The sequence below is a fragment of the Salvelinus alpinus genome, chromosome 16 (assembly GCF_045679555.1).
Source record: "Salvelinus alpinus chromosome 16, SLU_Salpinus.1, whole genome shotgun sequence".
In the NCBI taxonomy this organism is placed as follows: domain Eukaryota; kingdom Metazoa; phylum Chordata; class Actinopteri; order Salmoniformes; family Salmonidae; genus Salvelinus; species Salvelinus alpinus.
This window is the reverse complement of record NC_092101.1, coordinates 45,463,539-45,485,403: the sequence shown is the minus strand read 5'-3', so window position 1 is coordinate 45,485,403 and position 21,865 is coordinate 45,463,539.

The following is a 21,865-nucleotide window of genomic DNA, read 5'->3' as shown; positions in this document are numbered from 1 at the left end:
GACAGGGATAGAGGAGGAGACAGGGATAGAGGAGGAGACAGAGATAGAGGAGGAGACAGGGATAGAGGAGGAGACAGGGATAGAGGAGGAGACAGGGATAGAGGAGGAGACAGAGATAGAGGAGGAGACAGGGATAGAGGAGGAGACAGAGATAGAGGAGGAGACAGAGATAGAGGAGGAGACAGAGATAGAGGAGGAGACAGAGAGAGAGGAGGAGACAGAGAGAGAGGAGGAGACAGGGATAGAGGAGGAGACAGAGATAGAGGAGGAGACCGAGAGAGAGGAGAGACAGGGAAAGAGGAAGAGACAGGGATAGAGGTGACTACGTGTCCAGCAAAACTGGCAGAGAAAGAATAGGAGACATAGAGCAGTATGTCTGTCAGAGCAGTATGACTGTCAGAGCAGTATGACTGTCAGAGCAGTATGTCTTTCAGAGCAGTATGTCTGTCAGAGCACTATGTCTTTCAGAGCAGTATGACTGTCAGAGCAGTATGACTGTCAGAGTAGAATGACTGTCAGCAGTATGTCTGTCAGAGCAGTATGACTGTCAGAGCAGTATGACTGCCAGAGCAGTATGTCTGTCAGAGCAGTATGTCTTTCAGAGCAGTATGACTGTCATGTTTTGTCATTGATTATCATGTCTTGTCCCTGTGCTTCCCTCTGCTGGTCTTATTAGGTTCTTTCTCTTTCTCTATCGTTCCGTTCCTGCTCCCAGCTGTTTCTCATTCTCCCTACGACCTCATTTACTCTTTCACACCTGTCCCCTATTTTGCCCTCTGATTAGAGTCCCTATTTCTCCCTCTGTTTTCCGCTCCTGTCCTTGTCGGATTCTCGTTTGATGTTTGCTGTTCTGTCCTTGTTCCGCCCTGTCGTGTTTTTGCCTTCTTCAGATGCTGCGTGTGAGCAGGTGTCTATGTCAGCTACGGCCTGTGCCTTCCTGAAGCGACCTGCAGTCTGTGGTCGCGTCTCCAGTCGTTCCTCTCTACTGACGAGAGGATTTCAGTTTCCTGTTTTGGATTTACCATCGATATATCCAGTTATCAGAACTTTAAGGAGGAGATGATACGGGTCTTTGATCGTTCAGTTTTTGGGAAGGAGGCTTCCAGGGGTCTGGCTTCCCTATGTCAAGGTGATCGATCCATAACGGATTACTCTATAGAGTTTCGTACTCTTGCTGCATCCAGTGACTGGAACGAGCCGGCGTTGCTCGCCCGTTTTCTGGAGGGACTCCACGCTGAGGTTAAGGATGAGATTCTCTCCCGGGAGGTTCCTTCCAGCGTGGACTCTTTGATTGCACTCGCCATCCGCATAGAACGACGGGTAGATCTTCGTCACCGAGCTCGTGGAAGAGAGCTCGTGTTAACGGGGTTTCCCTTCTCCGCATCTCGACCATCTCCTTCCATCGGTTCAGAGACTGAGCCCATGCAGCTGGGAGGTGTTCACATCTCGACTAAGGAGAGGGAACGGAGAATCACCAACCGCCTTTGCTTCTATTGCGGTTCTGCTGGACATTTTGTCATGTCATGTCCAGTTAAAGGCCAGAGCTCATCAGTAAGCGGAGGGCTACGGGTGAGCGCTACTACTCAGGTCTCTCCATCAAGATCCTGTACTACCTTGTCGGTCCATCTACGCTGGACCGGGTCGGCTGCTTCCTGCAGTGCCTTGATAGACTCTGGGGCTGAGGGTTGTTTTATGGACGAAGCATGGGCTCGGAAACATGACATTCCTCTCAGAGAGTTAGGGAGGATCACACCCATGTTCGCCTTAGATGGTAGTCCTCTCCCCAGTATCAGATATGAGACACTACCTTTAACCCTCACTGTATCTGGTAACCACAGTGAGACCATTTCTTTTTTGATTTTTTGTTCACCTGTTACACCTGTTGTTTTGGGTTATCCCTGGCTAGTATGTCATAATCCTTCTATTAATTGGGCTAGTAATTCTATCCTTTCCTGGAACGTTTCTTGTCATGTGAAGTGTTTAATGTCTGCTATCCCTCCTGTTTCTTCTGTCCCCTCTACTCAGGAGGAGCCTGGTGATGAGACAGAAGTGCCGGAGGAATATCATGATCTACGCACGGTCTTCAGTCGGTCCAGAGCCAACTCTCTTCCTCCTCACCGGTCGTATGATTGTTGTGTTGATCTCCATCCGGGGACCACTTCTCTTCGGGGTAGATTATTCTCTCTGTCGGCTCCCGAACGTAAGGCTCTCGATGATTATCTGTCTGCTGAAGGCATTCAGATGGATCCCGCTAAGGTCCAGGATGTCAGCGATTGGCCTGTTCCTAAGTCACGTGTCGAGTTACAGCGCTTTCTCGGTTTCGCTAATTTCTATCGGCGTTTCATTCGTAATTTCGGTCAAGTGGCTGCCCCTCTCACAGCTCTGACTTCTGTCAAGTCTTGTTTTAAGTGGTCTGGTACCGCCCAGGGAGCTTTTGATCTCCTCAAGAAGCATTTTACATCCGCCCCTATCCTTGTTACTCCTGACGTCACTAAACAATTCATTGTCGAGGTTGACGCTTCAGAGGTGGGCGTGGGAGCCATTCTGTCCCAGCGCTTCCAGTCTGACGATAAGGTCCATCCTTGCGCTTACTTTTCTCATCGATTGTCGTCATCGGAACCCGAGGGGATTCTCCCTGAAGGGCGTGTTGTCGGGTTGACTGTCTGTGAAATTGAGAGACAGGTAAAGCAAGCACTCACTCACACTGCGTCGCCCCGCGCTTGTCCTAGTAACCTTCTGTTCGCTCCTGTCTCTATTCGTCTGGCTGTTCTTCAGTGGGCTCATTCTGCCAAGTTAGCTGGTCACCCCGGTGTTCGGGGTACGCTTGCTTCTATTCGCCAGCGGTTTTGGTGGCCTACTCAGGAGCGGGACACGCGCCGTTTCGTGGCTGCTTGTTCGGACTGCGCGCAGACTAAGTCAGGTAACTCTCCTCCTGCCGGTCGTCTTAGACCGCTTCCCATTCCTTCTCGACCATGGTCTCAGATCGCCTTAGACTTTATTACCGATCTGCCTTCGTCTGCGGGGAGGACTGTGAGAGCCGCCAATAAACGTAGGATTAAGAGTCCTAGGTATTGTCGCGGTCAGAGAGTGTGGCTTTCCACTCGTAACCTTTCCCTTACGACAGCTTCTCGCAAGTGGACTCCGCGGTTCATTGGTCCGTTCCGTGTCTCTCAGGTCGTTAATCCTGTCGCTGTGCGACTGCTTCTTCCGCGACATCTTCGTCGCGTCCACCCTGTCTTCCATGTCTCTTGTGTCAAGCCTTTTCTTCGCGCCCCCGTTCGTCTTCCCTCCCCCCTCCCGTCCTTGTCGAGGGCGCTCCTATTTACAAGGAACGGAGGATCATGGACATGCGTTCTCAGGGACGTGGTCACCAGTACTTAGTGGATTGGGAGGGGTACGGTCCTGAGGAGAGGAGTTGGGTTCCTTCTCGGGACGTGCTGGACCGTTCGTTGATTGATGATTTCCTTCGTCGCCGCCAGGGTTCCTCCTCGAGTGCGCCAGGAGGCGCTTGGTGAGTGGGGGGGTACTGTCATGTTTTGTCATTGATTATCATGTCTTGTCCCTGTGCTTCCCTCTGCTGGTCTTATTAGGTTCTTTCTCTTTCTCTATCGTTCCGTTCCTGCTCCCAGCTGTTTCTCATTCTCCCTACGAACTCATTTACTCTTTCACACCTGTCCCCTATTTTGCCCTCTGATTAGAGTCCCTATTTCTCCCTCTGTTTTCCGCTCCTGTCCTTGTCGGATTCTCGTTTGATGTTTGCTGTTCTGTCCTTGTTCCGCCCTGTCGTGTTTTTGCCTTCTTCAGATGCTGCGTGTGAGCAGGTGTCTATGTCAGCTACGGCCTGTGCCTTCCTGAAGCGACCTGCAGTCTGTGGTCGCGTCTCCAGTCGTTCCTCTCTACTGACGAGAGGATTTCAGTTTCCTGTTTTGGATTTACCATCGATATATCCAGGAGAATCATTATTTGTTTAATACTGGAATAAAGACTCTGTTTCTATTACGTCGCTTTTGGGTCCTCATTCACCAGCATAACAATGACTGTCAGAGCAGTATGTCTGTCTGAGCAGTATGTCTGTCAGATTATCAGTATGTCTGTCAGATTATCAGTATGTCTGTCAGAGCAGTATGTCTGTCAGAGCAGTATGTCTGTCAGAGCAGTATGACTGTCAGAGCAGTATGTCTGTCAGAGCAGTATGTCTGTCAGATTATCAGTATGTCTGTCAGATTATCAGTATGTCTGTCAGAGCAGTATGACTGTCAGAGCAGTATGACTGTCAGAGCAGTATGTCTGTCAGAGCAGTATGTCTGTCAGAGCAGTATGTCTGTCAGATTATCAGTATGTCTGTCAGATTATCAGTATGTCTGTCAGAGCAGTATGACTGACAGAGCAGTATAACTGACTGTCAGAGCAGTATGACTGTCAGAGCAGTATGTCTGTCAGAGCAGTATGACTGACTGTCAGAGCAGTATGTCTTTCATAGCAGTATGACTGTCAGAGCAGTATGACACTGTCAGAGCAGTATGTCTTTCATAGCAGTATGACTGTCAGAGCAGTATGACTGTCAGAGCAGTATGACTGTCAGAGCAGTATGACTGTCAGAGCAGTATGTCTGTCAGAGCAGTATGTCTGTCAGAGCAGTATGTCTGTCAGAGCAGTATGTCTGTCTGAGCAGTATGTCTGTGTTTTTCAGCCCCATTAATATCTGAACGCTGAGCTCTGCTTCATCCATTATTCATTAGGAACCCAGGACGGCAGAGAAGATGTGTATGTGTGTGACTGAGGCAGCGAGGCAGTGGGGCCGGAGGTAGATAAAGCAGGTTAATAGTGGTCTGAGTGACAGAGCTGGGGTTTTCACTGTGCTCTGTCGGCAGTGGTCCGTGGTGCCGCAGCCAAAGGTCCAGGCTGATCCTCTACTAACGACCTGCATGATGTATGAGTGGCACTGACGCACGCACGCACGCACGCACGCACGCACGCACACACACACACACACACACACACACACACACTCTCTCTAGCTCAGGCCGTTATCCCCACCTGCTTCATGATGTCCACTATCATCCCTGTGCCCAAGAAAGGGAAAGTAACTGAACTGAATGACTACCGACCAGTAGCACTCACTTCCCTCATCATGAAGGGCTTCGAGGGGCTAGTCAAAGACCACATCACCTCCTCCGTCCTCGACACACTCGACCTTCTCCAGTTCTCCTACCGCCCCGACAGATCCACTGACAACGCAATCACCATTGCACTGCACACTGCCCTCACCCACCTGGACAAGAGGAATGCACATGTGAGGATGCTGTTCATCGACTACAGCTCGGCCTTCAATACTATAGCGCCTTCTAAGTTCACCACAAAGCTCACAGCCCTGGGACTGAACTCCTCCCTATGCAACTGGGTCCTGGACTTCCTGACGGGCCGAGGTAGGCAACATTATCTCCTCCATACTGATCCTTAACAGGGGACCGCAACACGGTGCGTCCTCAGTCCCCTCCTGTACTCCTATACCAACGATTGCGTGGCCTCACACAATTCCAATTCCATCATCAAGTTCTCTGCCGACACGACACAGTATTAGGCCTGGTTACCAACAACTGCGAGACAGCCTACAGGGAGGAGGTACTCTGACGGCATGGTGCAAGGAAAACAACATGACAAATGTAAATTATATTCAAAGTGGCAAAGATAAATGGTTCACAAACTTAAAGCTTGCCCCACTAACATGTGATAACTGTGATTATGATCCAAGCAGCACTATCAAATGCCAGCTAGACAGTGGCTCAACTGTTAATATACTTGGCTACAGAGACTTTATGCAAGTAATGTAGGATGGAGATACCAAGCTACGACCAAGCAAGGCAAGGCTAAGGCTGTAGGGGAGTGTGAACTACGCGCAAATCAATCACGTATGTGCTAAAATTCCAAATGGTGAAAACCTTGCAAAAGCCTTTCAGCAGAAACGTGTGAAAAGCTCAACCCGCTACAGCTCAACCACCAGCATCATGTCAGCACCAAATAAACACTAAAGGTCCTCAGAGGCAATACTGAAACAGTTTGAGGATGTTTTTGAAGGGTATGGGGACCAGGTGAGGTCCACATGGTGATGGACACATCCGTCAGACCAGTTCAACAGTTTACCAATCCCATTCCACTGAAAGAAAAGCTATTAAAGGCTGTTGATTCGAACAGGGTGTCATTATGAAGTTCACCGACCTACTAAGTGGATAAGCAACATGGTTGTGGTGGAAAAATATAGCAGAATAAGAGTCTGCCTCAATCAAAGTACCCTGAACAAAGTCCTATGAATGGCACATTACCAAATGCCTACCATTGAAGAGGTACTGCCAAGCCTTGCAAAAGCGAAAATATTTTCTGTTATGGATACACAAAATGGATAGCAGGTACGTTTAGATGAAAAAAAGCAGTTACTTCAGCACATTTTGGATCCCCAAGGGGGACACCGGTGGAAAAGGCTACATTTTGTAGTGTAACCAGCTGCAGAAGAATATCAGCTCAGGCAACATGGTGCACCTCAGGGACTGCCAGGAATAAGCGCAATAGCTGATGACATCCTGGTATACGGCTGTGGTGCAGTACAGGACCATGACCACAGAAGCAGTGCAGGACCATGACCGCAGAAGCAGTACAGGACCATGACCACAGAAGCAGTACAGGACCATGACCACAGTACAGGACCGTGACCACAGAAGCAGTACAGGACCATGACCACAGAAGCAGTGCAGGACCATGACCGCAGAAGCAGTACAGGACCATGACCACAGAAGCAATACAGGACAATGACCACAGTACAGGACCGTGACCACAGAAGCAGTACAGGACCATGACCACAGAAGCAGTGCAGGACTATGACCGCAGTACAGGACCATGACCACAGAAGCAGTGCAGGACCATGACCGCAGTACAGGACCATGACCACAGAAGCAGTACAGGACCATGACCGCAGAAGCAGTACAGGACCATGACCGCAGAAGCAGTGCAGGACCATGACCGCAGAAGCAGTGCAGGACCATGACCACAGAAGCAGTACAGGACCATGACCACAGAAGCAGTACAGGACCATGACCACAGAAGCAGTACAGGACCATGACCGCAGTACAGGACCATGACCACAGAAGCAGTACAGGACCATGACCACAGAAGCAGTACAGGACCATGACCGCAGTACAGGACCATGACCACAGAAGCAGTACAGGACCATGACCACAGAAGCAGTGCAGGGCTGTGACCGCAGAAGCAGTACAGGACCATGACCACAGAAGCAGTACAGGACCATGACCACAGAAGCAGTACAGGACCATGACCACAGAAGCAGTACAGGACCATGACCACAGAAGCAGTACAGGACCATGACCACAGAAGCAGTACAGGACCATGACCACAACCTGACTCAGCTCTTACAAAGAGCAAAGGGAGTTGAATCTAAAGCTGAATAAAGACAAAGTTAAGCTCAGGCTCACAAGTATTCCATACATGGGACATCTTTTGAAAGCTGAAGGCCTGAAGCCAGACCCCAAGAAGGTGGAGGCAGTACAGTAAATGCTGCCACCTACAGATGCAAAAAGCAGTGCACAGACTGCTTGGTTTTGTAAATGACTTACCCAAATTCCCACCTCATCTGTCTGATGTATGTGAGCCGTTGCGTCGGCTGACCGATAAAGATGCTCTTTGGGTGTGGCTTCCTCAACGTGATGCTGCACAAGAGCAAATCAAGAAATTGGTGAGCAACCAACCAATACTGAGGTGCTATGACCTCTCTGAGGAAGTGACCCGACAATGTGATGCAAGTGACAAAGGCCTAGGGGCAGCGCTCCTGCAGAAGGGGCAGCCCATTGCATTCGCTTCGAGCACATTGACACCCACAGAGCAAGGATATTCCAAACTGAGTAGCAAGCCATAGTGTTAGGATGTGACCGTTTTGATCAGTACCTTCATGGTAGGGACTTTAACACGGTGCACACTGATCACAAACCACTTGAGGTTATCTTTTTTTTTAAACTCTTCTGTCTTCCCAGAAGCCACTTCAACGGATGATGCTAAAGCTTCAGCGTTATCAACTACAGGTAGTATACAAGAAAGGAACAGAGCTTCACATTGCAGATTTCTTGTCTAGAGCAGCACTACCGACAACTAGTCACCCACAATATCGGACAAATGAGACAGTATATGATCTACAGACTGAGGTTGAAGATGTGAACCATGCCACTGATACAAACATCTCCTCGCAGACACGGGATGCTAGCAAAGCTCATTCAGCAGAGTAAGAGACTTCTCCAATGCTTCAGTCTTTTATCCTAAGAGTCTGGCCGGACACAAGAAAGAGTACGCCCGACCTGGTTAGGGACTGTTGGACATACAGAGACAAATTCACAATGCAGGAAGAGGTCGTCTACAAAGGCGACAGGGTGGTAGTGCCAGAAACTCTACGCCCGATGATTCTCTCTCGTACCCATGCAGGGCACTCAGGGGTCGGAGCCAGTCTCAGGAAAGCCAGAGACTCAGTATTCTGGCCCAACATGACCCAAGAAATGAACCGTTTTGTGGCTGTGTGCAGCATATGTAATGCTAATCTACCTAAGCAGCAAAAGGAAACGCTGCAGCCACATGACATGCCAGCACGTCCTTGGTCTAAAGTGGAAACGGATCTGTTCACTGTCAAGAACGTTCCTTTTCTGATTATAATGGGCTAGTATTCAGATTTTTGGGAGGTGGAGAAAGTGATTAACACAATGATGCAAACACAGCGGTTTTGCATCATTGACTGTTGTAAGCAGCAGTTTAGCAGATATGGCATACCTGACAGTGGTGTAGTTACGGATCACGGTCCGCAGGTCATGAGTCAAGACTTAGCTTTTTTTTCCAAAAGCCTGGGAAATCCCTCGTGATCTTCTCACTCTACCAGAGTCAGGGTAATGGCAAGGTTGAGTCAGCAGTGAAAATACATTATATATCTATTCAAAAGTATGTGGATACTACTTCAAATTAATGGATTTGGCTATTTCAGTTAATTTTATACAGGTGTATAAAATCGAGCATACAGCCATGCAATCACCATAGACAAACGTTGGCAGTAGAATGGCCTTACTGAAGAGCTCAGTGACTTTCAACATGGCACTGTCATAGGATACCACCTTTCCAACAAGTCAGTTCATCAAATGTCTTCCCTGCTAGAACTGCCGGGTCAACTGTAAGTGCTGTTATTGTGAAGTGGAAACATCTAAGAGCATCAACGGCTCAGCCGCTAAGTGGTAGGCAACACAAGTACACAGAACGGGACCGCCGAGTGCTGAAGCACATAGCGCGTAAAAGTTGTCTGTCCTCGTTTGCAACATTCACTACCGAGTTCCAAACTGCCTCTGGAAGCAATGTTAGCACAATAACTGTTCGTCGGGAGCTTCATGAAATGGGTTTCTATGGCTGAGTAGCCGCACACAAGCCTAAGATAACCATGCGCAATGCCAAGCGTCGGCTGGAGTTGTGTAAAGCTCGCTGCCATTGGACTCTGGAACAGTGGAAACGCGTTCTCTGGAGTGATGAATCACGCTTCACCATTTGGCAGTTTGACGGACATATCTAGGTTTGGCGGATGCCAGGAGAACTCTACCTGCCCCAATGCATAGTGCCACCTGTAATGTTTGGTGGAGGACGAATAATGGTCTGGGGCTGTTTTTCATTGTTCGGGCTAAGCCCCTTAGTTCCGGTGAAGGGAAATCTTAACGCTACAGCATACAATGACATGCCAGATGATTCTGTGTTTCCAACTTTGTGGCAACAGTTTGGGGAAGGCCCTTTCCTGTTTCAGCATGACAATGCCCCCATGCACAAGTCGAGGTCCATACAGAAATGGTTTGTTGAGATCGGTGTGGAAGAACTTGACTGGCCTGCACAAAGCCCTGACCTCAACCCCATCCCCCACATTTGGGATTAATTGGAACGCCGACTGCGAGCCAGGCCTAATCGCCCAACATCAGTCCCGACCTCACTAATGCTCTTGTGGCTGAATAGAAGCAAGTCCCCGCAGCAATGTTCCTACAGCTAGTGGAAAGCCTTCCCAGAAGAGTGGAGGCTGTTATAGCAGCAAAAGGAGGGACCAACTCCATATTAATGCCCATGATTTTGGAATGAGATGTTCGACAAGCAGGTGTCCACATACTTGGTCATGTAGTGTAGCTAAGACTCTCATCACAAAGGCTATGCAGGAAGGCACTGATGTGTGGCAAGCCATTTTGGCAGGGAGAAATACTCCCACAGAGGGCTTCGGCAGCAGTCCTGTACAGCGCTTAATGTCTAGACGCACCCGCTCTCTGTTGCCAACAACTCCCAAGCTCCTCACACCAAAGGTCATTGGGGATGTTCAGGCACACAGCGTGCACGTCAGGACAAGTCAAAACATTACTATGACATGCAAAAAAATCTGCCTGTAATAAAACATGGCCAAGCTGTCAGAGTGCTCCTGTCACCTCACGCCAGGGATGCCAAATGGAGACACATACATAGGGCACATCAGCGCAAGGTCATATGAAGTGGAATATGAAGTAGAAGCCCTGGGGCTCCCAGATGTGCCCGACATCCCAGAGGTGCCCGACATCCCAGAGGTGCCCGACGTCCCAGAGGTGCCCGACGTCCCAGAGGTGCCCGACGTCCCAGAGGTGCCCGACGTCCCAGAGGTGCCCGACGTCCCAGAGGTGCCCGACGTCCCAGAGGTGCCCGACGTCCCAGAGGTGCCCGACGTCCCAGAGGTGCCCGACGTCCCAGAGGTGCCCGACGTCCCAGAGGTGCCCGACGTCCCAGAGGTGCCCGACGTCCCAGAGGTGCCCGACGTCCCAGAGGTGCCCGACGTCCCAGACCTCCCGACATCCCAGACCTCCCGACATCCCAGAGGTGCCCGACATCCCAGAGGTGCCCGACATCCCAGAGGTGCCCGACATCCCAGAGGTGCCCGACATCCCAGAGGTGCCCGACATCCCAGAGGTGCCCGACATCCCAGAGGTGCCCGACATCCCAGAGGTGCCCGACATCCCAGAGGTGCCCGACATCCCAGACCTCCCCGACATCCCAGAGGTGCCCGACATCCCAGAGGTGCCCGACATCCCAGAGGTGCCCGACATCCCAGAGGTGCCCGACATCCCAGACGTCCCCTGCGGTACGGGGAGTATGCCCTTAAGACATGGATAATGAACTTGTTGTTTTTATATATAAACATTTTTAAAATGAAAGAAAGAAAAGGTGTTGATAAGGTTGTAAATAGATATTTTCACAGTAGTGTTAAAAGTGTATAAAGCGCTCAAGCTAATTCTATATGAATTGGAAGATGTTGAGATAATGGGCATACTGCCAACCCAGAGATGGCATTAGAGGGTACCCTGTCTAGGATAGATAAACGGGTGCATAATGAGTGTCTGAGGACGATGTCGTGCCCTGTAACATGTTGTACCTGAGTAAAGGATTATGCATGCATCTTTTCTAACTCTCTGACGTGAGATATTCACATTCACATATTAACACCCTCAACGTCAGCAAAACAAAGGAGCTGATTGTGGACTTCACTGATACTGACACTGGGGCTGGACGACACACTGATACTGGGGCTGGACGACACACTGACACTGGGGCTGGACGACACACTGACACTGGGGATGGACGACACACACTGACACTGGGGCTGGACGACACACACTGACACTGGGGCTGGACGACACACTGATACTGGGGCTGGACGACACACTGATACTGGGGCTGGACGACACACTGATACTGGGGCTGGACGACACACACTGACACTGGGGCTGGACGACACACTGATACTGGGGCTGGACGACACACTGACACTGGGGCTGGACGACACACTGACACTGGGGCTGGACGACACACACTGACACTGGGGCTGGACGACACACACTGACACTGGGGCTGGACGACACACTGATACTGGGGCTGGACGACACACTGATACTGGGGCTGGACGACACACTGACACTGGGGCTGGACGACACACTGACACTGGGGCTGGACGACACACTGATACTGGGGCTGGACGACACACTGATACTGGGGCTGGACGACACACTGATACTGGGGCTGGACGACACACTGACACTGGGGCTGGACGACACACTCTGACACTGGGGCTGGACGACACACTGACACTGGGGCTGGACGACACACTGATACTGGGGCTGGACGACACACTGACACTGGGGCTGGACGACACACTGACACTGGGGCTGGACGACACACTGACACTGGGGCTGGACGACACACACTGACACTGGGGCTGGACGACACACTGACACTGGGGCTGGACGACACACTGACACTGGGGCTGGACGACACACTGATACTGGGGCTGGACGACACACTGATACTGGGGCTGGACGACACACTGACACTGGGGCTGGACGACACACTGATACTGACACTGGGGCAGGACGACACACTGACACTGGGGCTGGACGACACCCTGACACTGGGGCTGGACGACACACTGCCACTGGGGCTGGACGACACACTGATACTGGGGCTGGACGACACACTGACACTGGGGCTGGACGACACACTGATACTGGGGCTGGACGACACACTGACACTGGGGCTGGACGACACACTGACACTGGGGCTCGACGACACACTGATACTGGGGCTGGACGACACACTGATACTGGGGCTGGACGACACACTCTGATACTGGGGCTGGACGACACACTGACACTGGGGCTGGACGACACACTGACACTGGGGCTGGACGACACACTGACACTGGGGCTGGACGACACACTGCCACTGGGGCTGGACGACACACTGATACTGGGGCTGGACGACACACTGACACTGGGGCTGGACGACACACTGACACTGGGACTGGACGACACACTGACACTGGGGCTGGACGACACACACTGACACTGGGGCTGGACGACACACACTGACACTGGGGCTAGATGACACACTGATACTGGGGCTGGACGACACACTGCCACTGGGGCTGGACGACACACTGCCACTGGGGCTGGACGACACACTGACACTGGGGCTGGACGACACACTGACACTGGGGCTGGACGACACACTGACACTGGGGCTGGACGACACACTGACACTAGGGCTGGACGACACACACTGATACTGGGACTGGATGATAATACCCTGCCTAACCCCTATCACCTTATAGATGATAACACCCTGCCTAACCCCTATTACCTTATAGATGATAACACCCTGCCTAACCCCTATTACCTTATAGATGATAATACCCTGCCTAACCCCTATCACCTTATAGATGATAACACCCTGCCTAACCCCTATCACCTTATAGATGATAATACCCTGCCTAACCCCTATTACCTTATAGATGATAATACCCTGCCTAACCCCTATTACCTTATAGATGATAATACCCTGCCTAACCCCTATTACCTTATAGATGATAATACCCTGCCTAACCCCTATTACCTTATAGATGATAATACCCTGCCTAACCCCTATTACCTTATAGATGATAATACCCTGCCTAACCCCTATTACCTTATAGATGATAATACCCTGCCTAACCCCTATTACCTTATAGATGATAATACCCTGCCTAACCCCTATTACCTTATAGATGATAACACCCTGCCTAACCCCTATTACCTTATATATGATAATACCCTGCCTAACCCCTATTACCTTATAGATGATAATACCCTGCCTAACCCCTATTACCTTATAGATGATAATACCCTGCCTAACCCCTATTACCTTATAGATGATAATACCCTGCCTAACCCCTATTACCTTATAGATGATAATACCCTGCCTAACCCCTATTACCTTATAGATGATAATACCCTGCCTAACCCCTATTACCTTATAGATGATAATACCCTGCCTAACCCCTATTACCTTATAGATGATAACACCCTGCCTAACCCCTATTACCTTATATATGATAATACCCTGCCTAACCCCTATTACCTTATAGATGATAATACCCTGCCTAACCCCTATTACCTTATAGATGATAATACCCTGCCTAACCCCTATTACCTTATATATGATAATACCCTGCCTAACCCCTATTACCTTATAGATGATAACACCCTGCCTAACCCCTATTACCTTATAGATGATAATACCCTGCCTAACCCCTATTACCTTATAGATGATAATACCCTGCCTAACCCCTATTACCTTATAGATGATAACACCCTGCCTAACCCCTATTACCTTATAGATGATAATACCCTGCCTAACCCCTATTACCTTATATATGATAATACCCTGCCTAACCCCTATTACCTTATAGATGATAATACCCTGCCTAACCCCTATTACCTTATAGATGATAATACCCTGCCTAACCCCTATTACCTTATAGATGATAATACCCTGCCTAACCCCTATTACCTTATAGATGATAATACCCTGCCTAACCCCTATTACCTTATATATGATAATACCCTGCCTAACCCCTATTACCTTATAGATGATAACACCCTGCCTAACCCCTATTACCTTATAGATGATAATACCCTGCCTAACCCCTATTACCTTATATATGATAATACCCTGCCTAACCCCTATTACCTTATATATGATAATACCCTGCCTAACCCCTATTACCTTATAGATGATAACACCCTGCCTAACCCCTATTACCTTATAGATGATAATACCCTGCCTAACCCCTATTACCTTATAGATGATAATACCCTGCCTAACCCCTATTACCTTATAGATGATAATACCCTGCCTAACCCCTATTACCTTATATATGATAACACCCTGCCTAACCCCTATCACCTTATAGATGATAACACCCTGCCTAACCCCTATTACCTTATAGATGATAATACCCTGCCTAACCCCTATTACCTTATAGATGATAACACCCTGCCTAACCCCTATTACCTTATATATGATAATACCCTGCTTAACCCCTATTACCTTATAGATGATAACACCCTGCCTAACCCCTATTACCTTATAGATGATAATACCCTGCCTAACCCCTATTACCTTATATATGATAATACCCTGCCTAACCCCTATTACCTTATATATGATAATACCCTGCCTAACCCCTATTACCTTATATATGATAATACCCTGCCTAACCCCTATTACCTTATAGATGATAATACCCTGCCTAACCCCTATCACCTTATAGATGATAATACCCTGCCTAACCCCTATTACCTTATAGATGATAACACCCTGCCTAACCCCTATTACCTTATAGATGATAATACCCTGCCTAACCCCTATTACCTTATAGATGATAATACCCTGCCTAACCCCTATTACCTTATATATGATAATACCCTGCCTAACCCCTATTACCTTATAGATGATAACACCCTGCCTAACCCCTATTACCTTATAGATGATAATACCCTGCCTAACCCCTATTACCTTATAGATGATAATACCCTGCCTAACCCCTATTACCTTATAGATGATAATACCCTGCCTAACCCCTATTACCTTATAGATGATAACACCCTGCCTAACCCCTATTACCTTATAGATGATAATACCCTGCCTAACCCCTATTACCTTATAGATGATAATACCCTGCCTAACCCCTATTACCTTATATATGATAATACCCTGCCTAACCCCTATTACCTTATAGATGATAATACCCTGCCTAACCCCTATTACCTTATATATGATAATACCCTGCCTAACCCCTATTACCTTATATATGATAATACCCTGCCTAACCCCTATTACCTTATAGATGATAATACCCTGCCTAACCCCTATTACCTTATAGATGATAATACCCTGCCTAACCCCTATTACCTTATAGATGATAATACCCTGCCTAACCCCTATTACCTTATAGATGATAACACCCTACCTAACCCCTATTACCTTATATATGATAATACCCTGCCTAACCCCTATTACCTTATAGATGATAACACCCTACCTAACCCCTATTACCTTATAGATGATAATACCCTGCCTAACCCCTATTACCTTATAGATGATTTTATTTATTTATTTTTTATTTTTATTTAACCTTTATTTAACCAGGTAGGCAAATTGAGAACACGTTCTCATTTACAATTGCGACCTGGCCAAGATAAAGCAAAGCAGTTCGACACATACAACAACACATAGTTACACATGGAGTAAAACAAACATATAGTCAATAATACAGTGAAAAAAAATAAGTCTATATACAATGTGAGCAAGTGAGGTGAGATAAGGGAGGTGAAGGCAAACAAATATATGTATAAATAAATAAAAATATAAAAAGGCCATGGAGGCGAAGTGAGTACAACACAGCAAGTAAAATAAAAACAAAAAAAACACTGGAATGGTTGGTTTGCAGTGGAAGAAAGTGCAAAGTAGAGACAGAAATAATGGGGTGCAAAGGAGCAAAATAAATTAATAAATAAATACAGTAGGTAAAGAGGTAGTTGTTTGGGCTAAATTGTAGATGGGTTATGTACAGGTGCAGTAATCTATGAGCTGCTCTGACAGCTGGTGCTTAAAGCTAGTGAGGGAGATAGGTGTTTCCAGTTTCAGAGATTTTTGTAGTTCGTTCCAGTCATTGGCAGCAGAGAACTGGAAGGAGAGGCGTCCAAAGGAAGAATTGGTTTTGGGGGTGACTAGAGAGATATACCTGCTGGAGCGCGTGCTACAGGTAGGTGCTGCTATGGTGACCAGCGAGCTGAGATAAGGGGGGACTTTACCTAGCAGGGTCTTGTAGATGACCTGGAACCAGTGGGTTTGGCGACGAGTATGAAGCGAGGGCCAGCCAACGAGAGTGTACAGGTTGCAGTGGTGGGTAGTATATGGGGCTTTGGTGACAAAACGGATGGCACTGTGATAGACTGCATCCAATTTATTGAGTAGGGTTTTGGAGGCTATTTTGTAAATGACATCACCGAAGTCGAGGATTGGTAGGATGGTCAGTTTTACAAGGGTATGTTTGGCAGCATGAGTAAAGGATGCTTTGTTGCGGAATAGGAAGCCAATTCTAGATTTGACTTTGGATTGGAGATGTTTGATGTGGGTCTGGAAGGAGAGTTTACAGTCTAACCAGACACCTAGGTATTTGTAGTGGTCCACATATTCTAAGTCAGAGCCGTCCAAAGTAGTGATGTTGGACAGGCGGGCAGGAGCAGGCAGCGATCGGTTGAAGAGCATGCATTTGGTTTTACTTGTATTTAAGAGCAGTTGGAGGCCACGGAAGGAGAGTTGTATGGCATTGAAGCTCGCCTGGAGGGTTGTTAACACAGTGTCAAAAGAAGGGCCAGAAGTATACAGAATAGTGTCGTCTGCGTAGAGGTGGATCAGAGAATCACCAGCAGCAAGAGCGACATCATTGATGTAAACAGAGAAGAGAGTCGGTCCAAGAATTGAACCCTGTGGCACCCCCATAGAGACTGCCAGAGGCCCGGACAACAGACCCTCCGATTTGACACACTGAACTCGATCAGAGAAGTAGTTGGTGAACCAGGCGAGGCAATCATAACACCCTGCCTAACCCCTATTACCTTATAGATGATAACACCCTGCCTAACCCCTATTACCTTATAGATGATAACACCCTGCCTAACCCCTATTACCTTATAGATGATAACACCCTGCCTAACCCCTATTACCTTATAGATGATAATACCCTGCCTAACCCCTATTACCTTATAGATGATAATACCCTGCCTAACCCCTATTACCTTATACACTGACACACACTGGACTCTACCCACACACTGGACTCTACCCACACACTGAAACATACTGGACTCTACCCACACACTGGACTCTACCCACACACTGGACTCTACCCACACACTGAAACATACTGGACTCTACCCACATACTGGACTCTACCCACACACTGGACTCTACCCACACACTGGACTCTACCCACACACTGACACACACTGGACTCTACCCACACACTGGACTCTACCCACACACTGAAACATACTGGACTCCACCCACACACTGGACTCTACCCACACACTGGATTCTACCCACACACTGACACACACTGGACTCTACCCACACACTGGACTCTACCCACACACTGACACACACTGGACTCTACCCACACACTGACACACACTGGACTCTACCCACACACTGGACTCTACCCACACACTGGACTCTACCCACACACTGACACACACTGGACTCTACCCACACACTGACACACACTGGACTCTACCCACACACTGGACTCTACCCACACACTGAAACATACTAGACTCTACCCACACACACTGGACTCTACCCACACACTGGACTCTACCCACACACTGGACTCTACCCACACACTGACACACACTGGACTCTACCCACACACTGAAACACACTGGACTCTACCCACACACTGTCACATACTGGACTCTACCCACACACTGACACACACTGGACTCTACCCACACACTGTCACATACTGGACTCTACCCACACACTGACACCCCAACATACACACACACACACACACACACACACACACACACACACACACACACACACACACACACACACACACACACACACACACACACACACACACACACACACACACACACACACACACACACACACACAATACCCTGCCTAACCCCTATTACCTTATAGATGATAATACCCTGCCTAACCCCTATTACCTTATACACTGACACACACTGGACTCTACCCACACACTGGACTCTACCCACACACTGAAACAAACTGGACTCTACCCACACACTGGACTCTACCCACACACTGGACTCTACCCACACACTGAAACATACTGGACTCTACCCACATACTGGACTCTACCCACACACTGGACTCTACCCACACACTGGACTCTACCCACACACTGACACACACTGGACTCTACCCACACACTGGACTCTACCCACACACTGAAACATACTGGACTCCACCCACACACTGACACACACTGGACTCTACCCACACACTGGATTCTACCCACACACTGACACACACTGGACTCTACCCACACACTGGACTCTACCCACACACTGAAACACACTGGACTCTACCCACACACTGACACACACTGGACTCTACCCACACACTGGACTCTACCCACACACTGGACTCTACCCACACACTGACACACACTGGACTCTACCCACACACTGACACACACTGGACTCTACCCACACACTGACACACACTGGACTCTACCCACACACTGAAACATACTGCACTCTACCCACACACTGAAACATACTAGACTCTACCCACACACACTGGACTCTACCCACACACTGGACTCTACCCACACACTGGACTCTACCCACACACTGACACACACTGGACTCTACCCACACACTGAAACACACTGGACTCTACCCACACACTGAAACACACTGGACTCTACCCACACACTGTCACATACTGGACTCTACCCACACACTGACACACACTGGACTCTACCCACACACTGAAACACACTGGACTCTACCCACACACTGTCACATACTGGACTCTACCCACACACTGACACACACTGGACTCTACCCACACACTGTCACATACTGGACTCTACCCACACACTGACACCCCAACATACACACACACACACACACACACACACACACACACACACACACACACACACACACACACACACACACACACACACACACACACACACACACACACACACACACACATACACACACACACACTACACACACACACACTACTCCCTGTATATAGCCATGTTATTTTCTACTTCATGTATATAGCCATGTTATTTTCTACTTCCTGTATATAGCCATGTTATTTTCTACTTCCTGTATATAGCCATGTTATTTTCTACTTCCTGTATATAGCCATGTTATTTTCTACTTCCTGTATATAGCCATGTAATTTTCTACTTCCTGTATATAGCCATGTTATTTTCTACTTCCTGTATATAGCCATGTTATTGGCTATATACAGGAAAAATGAAGCATTTCACTGTTAGTCTACACCTGTTGTTAATGAAGCATTTCACTGTTAGTCTACACCTGTTGTTTATGAAGCATTTCACTGTTAGTCTACACCTGTTGTTTATGAAGCATTTCACTGTTAGTCTACACCTGTTGTTTACCAAGCATTTCACTGTTAGTCTACACCTGTTGTTTACCAAGCATTTCACTGTTAGTCTACACCTGTTGTTTATGAAGCATTTCACTGTTAGTCGACACCTGTTGTTTATGAAGCATTTCACTGTTAGTCTACACCTGTTGTTTACTAAGCATTTCACTGTTAGTCTACACCTGTTGTTTATGAAGCATTTCACTGTTAGTCTACACCTGTTGTTTATGAAGCATTTCACTGTTAGTCTACACCTGTTGTTTATGAAGCATTTCACTGTTAGTCTACACCTGTTGTTTATGAAGCATTTCACTGTTAGTCTACACCTGTTGTTTACTAAGCATTTCACTGTTAGTCTACACCTGTTGTTTATGAAGCATTTCACTGTTAGTCTACACCTGTTGTTTATGAAGCATTTCACTGTTAGTCTACACCTGTTGTTTACCAAGCATTTCACTGTTAGTCTACACCTGTTGTTTACCAAGCATTTCACTGTTAGTCTACACCTGTTGTTTATGAAGCATTTCACTGTTAGTCTACACCTGTTGTTTACTAAGCATTTCACTGTTAGTCTACACCTGTTGTTTATGAAGCATTTCACTGTTAGTCTACACCTGTTGTTTATGAAGCATTTCACTGTTAGTCTACACCTGTTGTTTACTAAGCATTTCACTGTTAGTCGACACCTGTTGTTTATGAAGCATTTCACTGTTAGTCTACACCTGTTGTTTATGAAGCATTTCACTGTTAGTCTACACCTGTTGTTTACTAAGCATTTCACTGTTAGTCTACACCTGTTGTTTATGAAGCATTTCACTGTTAGTCTACACCTGTTGTTTATGAAGCATTTCACTGTTAGTCTACACCTGTTGTTTATGAAGCATTTCACTGTTAGTCTACACCTGTTGTTTACCAAGCATTTCACTGTTAGTCTACACCTTTTGCTTATGAAGCATTTCACTGTTAGTCTACACCTGTTGTTTATGAAGCATTTCACTGTTAGTCTACACCTGTTGTTTACCAAGCATTTCACTGTTAGTCTACACCTGTTGTTTACCAAGCATTTCACTGTTAGTCTACACCTGTTGTTTACCAGGCATTTCACTGTTAGTCTACACCTGTTGTTTATGAAGCATTTCACTGTTAGTCTACACCTGTTGTTTACCAAGCATTTCACTGTTAGTCTACACCTGTTGTTTACCAAGCATTTCACTGTTAGTCTACACCTGTTGTTTACCAAGCATTTCACTGTTAGTCTACAACTGTTGTTTATGAAGCATTTCACTGTTAGTCTACACCTGTTGTTTATGAAGCATTTCACTGTTAGTCTACACCTGTTGTTTACTAAGCATTTCACTGTTAGTCTACACCTGTTGTTTATGAAGCATTTCACTGTTAGTCTACACCTGTTGTTTATGAAGCATTTCACTGTTAGTCGACACCTGTTGTTTATGAAGCATTTCACTGTTAGTCTACACCTGTTGTTTACTAAGCATTTCACTGTTAGTCGACACCTGTTGTTTACTAAGCATTTCACTGTTAGTCTACACCTGTTGTTTACTAAGCATTTCACTGTTAGTCGACACCTGTTGTTTATGAAGCATTTCACTGTTAGTCGACACCTGTTGTTTATGAAGCATTTCACTGTTAGTCTACACCTGTTGTTTACCAAGCATTTCACTGTTAGTCGACACCTGTTGTTTACTAAGCATTTCACTCTTAGTCTACACCTGTTGTTTATGAAGCATTTCACTGTTAGTCTACACCTGTTGTTTACTAAGCATTT